Here is a 5,862-nt window from a genome sequence, read left to right on the forward strand (position 1 = left end):
GAGCACTTCTGTAAGGAACAGGAAGATGAATTTTTAGGGTTTGTCTTTCCCTGCGGGCTGCAGGATTTGGCTAGTCCAGTTGTATAGAGGATATATCCGTCTGAAGACTTCTCTGGATCTGGGCAGGGCTCTCTTGTACTTCTTCTTCCACCACAAATGTCCCTCTTGAGGTTCATTCATCTGTCCCAGCAGTGTTGCCAATAAGAACTAATTGAAATAGCATCGAACAGCATTGTTGGACACTGTGATTTTAATTTCCAAAGTGACTACAGTAATTTTTTTCAGCTGGGCCTTGGTGCTCTTGTTGGCAGCCATCTTGCTTGAGATGATGACTCTCCATTCTTCTCATCTTTCAGCAGAGTCTTCTGTTACCAGATACTTCCTTGATGGTATTTTTAAGTCTTGAAGCACCAGCTGTTCTATGGTTTAGATGGAAGCTCTGGAGGTAAATGGGTATCCAGAGACATCTAATCCTGGCGGACTGTCTCTCCAGGCCACATAGCCCACCTGGAGTCCCTCCAGCTGTGCTCCTCAGGGTGGACAACAAGTCAAGCCCACTCATGTACTGCTGCTATCACATGGCAGAAACAGCCCTCACAGTCACTGTGTGCCAGATTTGCCTCCATGACTTTGGAATGAAGCCTTCTGGAAACCAAAGGGATATGTGACCGTAGCAGCACAGTTCATGGCATATTTCCAAATAAAACCAGAATAATCATCACATTAAAGCATTTAAATTATTTATGTCTTCTTCTTCAAGTTGGTTTGCCTGAGATGCATTTTATCTGAATCTCATTAAAAGGATAAAGAAACTACGGTCATGACTGGATAACATTGCATGGGTGAGTCTTCTTGTAACTTCAACATCAACATGTAGAACTGCTATAATCCAGACCTAGAACTGTTCACTAAACAAAAACAGGCCCTGACTTTTTTTGTTTGTTTGTTTTTAAACCTTACGGTAAATCTCTTTTTTTTGTTTTTCCTAAAGTGCTGCTCAGGATTCCGGTAAGACTGGAAATCTTACTTAATTTATCAATCATAAATTATTTCCAGGGAACAGTTTCATGCTGTAAATTTATTTTCAGGGAGCAGTTTCACAGCTATACCTCCTGTCAGAACTTTTGAAACTGGACATGTATCAACAAAAATGATATCATATGTTCCTCATTTGTTATAAAGAGTTTGCTTTATGACAAGATAGAAGAGAAAGACTTATTGGAAGAAGATTGCCAGATGCTGTCCAGAGAGTAGAGGAGGCCTTTAGCTCTGAGCAGGGTGAGTCCCTGTTCCTTGCCAAACCAATAAAGTTCTGGCACTCTAACAAATGCCGCATGTGTATTTGAAGGTTTGAGAGGGAGACAATGAATAACAAAGTATTCTAGTTGAATGGGGATAGAATTAGCTTTGAAACCCAATACTTGGGGGGTTTTTTTGCAAATTAAAGCACATCTCTTTTTATATATATATATAAAAATAATCTTGACCATTCCAATTATGTATTAAAAAGGTGTCTTTTATAATTTATGGAAACTGAGCTTTGGAAAGCTATTTCCCATTTGTCCTCCATGCTGCTGCTGCTGCAATAAACTAGAAACTCTGACTTTGCAGATAACAACTAAGTAGCAATCAGCTACAAGAAGTTCAGATGAAAGATGAGGCTTGTTCCTGTGCTGCCCAGGCTGCTGTCTTCCACTAAACAGAGACCTCTCAAGAGAAGAAACTAAATTTTCTACTCCCTATTCTTAGAGTAAAAGGCACAAGAGAGAAACCATGGGAGAAACTATCAACAGGAATACAAAAAGGTATACCAGCCTTGAGAAAGATGACCAAGTAAAAGAAAACCTCCAGAGAAATGAATTATTTAGAATTTGTACAGAGAGTCGTCCTGGGGGTTTCACAGTAAAATTACAATTTGACCATGGTGAAAGTCTCACCATTCTAGTGGAATTACCAGGTGAAAAGTGAAGCAAGTCCCTAGTAGCTGCTGGATGTTAGGATATTGCTTGATATTAGCTGCCAGATATTAGCTTATCCAGCAGCGTGATGAAGAAGTCTAGATACAAGATACCTATCCCAAATTAAAAAAAAAAAAAAGAAAGATGTATAAAAAAGAACCATTGACTCTTATTGGGGTCTTCTTTTTTTATCTTTTAATTTGCCTATTTATTTTTACACTCACGGGATCTCTAACAAGGCTTCCAAAAAGTTTTGGAAGAAAGAAAGAGCAAAAATATTCCCAGTTGTTAGCAAATTTAAGACAATTAAAATGAGGGATTCAAACTAAGAAAATCTAAGAGGTATCACAATAAAAAAGTAGTTCAGTCTTAATGACAGTGGCATTATGAAAATCAGGAATGTGTTTTCAATTAAATATGCGAGCACATGCCTGAATGAGATCAGAGAGGAGTGTGTACATTGACTGCACAGGAAATAGTAGAAAGAAAAGAAAAAGAGACGTTTTAAGTGAGAACCTGAATAAGTGCTGTTGATACTGTAATGGTTAAGAGCTGAGAGAACTGTGGGGTTAGCACTATAAGAAAGAAAAGGTGAACCAGTTAATTATAGAAATGCTTATTATAGTAAAAAATACTTGGTGTAGCATCATGTGTAGTTTTGCAGCATTGAGATTAGAAAAGAAAGTCACTTTGTGCAGGGCTATACTGGGAATATTTTTAAATGCTTATAGGAGGAAACTGATGGAATGGAAATATATCATCAAAACCAAATGCTTGTCACTTGTGGAGACTGATAATCAAAACTTTCCAATTTAATGAAAAGGGGTGGTTTGGGTTTTTTTGGTTTGGTTTGGTTTTAGTGTTTTGTTTGTTTGTTTTTCTCTAAAAGAGCTTAACAGGTGTTAGAAATGTACAATAATGTTAAAAGAAAAACATGTTGCCACTGGGGTCAAACAACTGCAAATCCACTTCCTCACCTAGGGTGTGGTAATTATTATATGTAATGTCTTAATCTTATTGTTTATCTGACAAGATAAATTAGAGCAAGAGAAAACTTTCTGGATGGTTTTGCTGTCCAGACATTGCTATCTTATATTGCAAATCAGATATGCAGAACATATGTCAAGTCCTGTACCTACAGCTGTCAGATGATTGCCTGTATTTTAACTTAATATGTGGCCTTACAGATTGTTTAGAAATGGATGAGTAGAGTATGTAAATCTTTGCAGTGCAGGAAGTGACAAAAATATGTGTATTTGTTCTGTAATCTTCATGAAGAGTCATGATTAGAATTACATGATATACAAGAAATCAGCATCAAACTTCATCACATAAAGGCAGTTGTTTGTTAACTTTAAACTAATGCTTTTAGGTGTCTGCTAAACTACTGAGCTACATGCTAAAACATCCTACCTTTACTGGATTCATTAGCTAGGTAGATTTCCAGAAATTACAGATTAGTCAAATTGTGGCCATGTTGGAATCCCTGGAATGGCTCCTAATCATTTTAATTTTAATTGTTATAATGACTTTGTTAACTGCACAGATTGTTTTGTTGATAAAAATGAAATGCTCACCAAAATGAGTAACGGTGATTGTGGAGTAATGGATAGGGTTAAAAGTTAAAAGAAAATAAGAAGGAGACGCAGCTGCTGCTTCGTGGATGAAACATGGTCACGATGCCTCATAAAGGTTCCCTAAACACTGATTACACCTGTTATTGGAGGATGCACTGGAAAGAGGAATTATGTGAAAGCAATGTGTCCTCCCTCTGCAAACATCCTGCAGGAAGGGGAACATGGTGACGCTTTGACCATACCTGTCCACATAGAAAGTTAGATGCCAAGGACAACTACCCAGTTACACACTCATGACTAGAGTCAGACAAACTCCACCTAAAGAAATCTAAAGAAATAGCATAAAAGGAAGTTGGAAATGGAGAAAAAATCAGAGGAATCATAAAATCAACCGGGTTGGAAATGATCTCTGAGATCATCAAGTCCAACCCTTGATCCCACACCACTGTGGTTACTAGACCATGGCACTAAGTGCCACATCCAGTCTCATCTTAAAAGCCTCCAGGGATGGTGAATCCATCACCTCCCTGGGCAGCCCATTCCAATGTCTGATTACTCTCTCTGTAAAAAATTTCTTCCTAATATCCAACCTAAACCTCCCCTGGCACAGCTTAAGACCATGCCCTCTTGTCCTACTGCTGGTTGCCTGGGAGAAGAGACCAACCCCCACCTGGATACAACCTCTTTTCAGGTAGTTGTAGAGAGTGATGAGGTCTCCCCTGAGCCTCCTCTTCTCCAGGCTAAACAAACCCAGCTCCCTCAGCCTCAAGATTTCCACTGAAACTGCTGGATCAGCCAATGGGCTGAACCTGTTTTCCCTCCCTTTAGGGATACCTATTGGGTGAGAAACTTATGCTATGCATGCTGATTACTGCTTTAAGGACTAGAGCTTGTGTTTTCTCCACAATATATTTAGTAGATTGTTTTGTATTAGAGTTTATGCTTGTGTTTGCTTTATAGTATTATTAGATTGCTTTAAGTGTGTTTTTGCAGACAGACCCTCTCACTGACGACCACAAACCTTATTAACGTGTTACAATTTGTATTGATAAAAAGGTTATTCCATGCTGACAGTTTGCTGGCAGTGGGATAACACATGGGAAGACCTGCTGAGGGATCTCCCTTAAACTCTTACATGGCAGTCCCCATAAAGGGCAACTGAATTACCCCGATCTTGTGAATCTGTCTGGTGAAGAGTTCCCTATGGGATACTTGACAGACTATATCAGACTTACATGGTTTCATTTTCCCTGGAGCACTAACAGAAAAATACATCTCTGTAGGTCAAGAAAATCTCCCCTCTCTAAGGATTGGGTGAATCACCCCTCTTTTCATGTCACAAGCTCCGAATTACAGGCCATTCACAGGTCTGTAACCATCATTATCAGTCAGGACCAGATAGGAAATAGCAGATGACTCCTAGGAGTTCCTTTGCTCCGTCCTGTTCAGGAGTTTTAGCTAGAAGGATGTTTGCAATATACTTTCTATTCTTGGGAGTGACATGTCTTACAGTTTGTAGACTACCAGAAGGAGAAGTTTTGGTTGTCCTTAAAAACACCGTGTATGTAATGTTAGAAATAACACCTGCTATAGGATGGGGACAGTGAACCAGGTTTCATGGGCTCTCCCTGCGGTGGTTTCTCCTGGAGTCACAGAGTACTAATCTGATCTGCCTTGCTTTTCAGAGCAGTAAGTTTGTGATGCAACAGGACAGATTTTGTAAAAATTTGCCTTCAAATGAAGAAAGATTATGGGGCCAAATTCCTGTGTACCAATATGGAAAGGCAGTGCCGGTAGGAAACAACACTACAAGGCATATAGTCAGAGAAATGGAAACAACACTACAAGGCATATAGTCAGAGAAATGGAAACAAAACTCCAGTGTCCCAGACCTCAGAACAGTCCAGATATCACCAGTGAAAGGACAAGATTGGCTCAGAGTGATGTGCATCCCAGAAAGATAGGACAAAACCCCTACTGTAGCTTATTTCTGTGAATACAGAGGACTAACACAGTAACAGCCCGTACCAGAAGGCAATAGTCATGTGTTAGTGGCTTACAGACAGTATTAAATCTTTCAGAACATAAATAAATACCCCTGAAAAGCAGGGTGATTTTGAAAAGTCTGCTAGTGAAGCATAAGGGAGCCTGACATGACAGTCTTCTCAGGAAGCTTGTTCAAAAACTATCTAGACAGTACTCATCGTTCTAAAGGTATGCAATACCTAAGGCCAGTTTGTGGCAGCCACACAAGCCACCACAGACAGAAATGTTCATTTTTTGATGCAGGTCAACTGTTGTATGACTCTTCACTCAGTGCATCTATT

This window comes from Pipra filicauda, unplaced genomic scaffold (assembly GCF_003945595.2).
Source record: "Pipra filicauda isolate LSUMZ 115617 unplaced genomic scaffold, ASM394559v2 scaffold93_size3172892_pilon, whole genome shotgun sequence".
In the NCBI taxonomy this organism is placed as follows: domain Eukaryota; kingdom Metazoa; phylum Chordata; class Aves; order Passeriformes; family Pipridae; genus Pipra; species Pipra filicauda.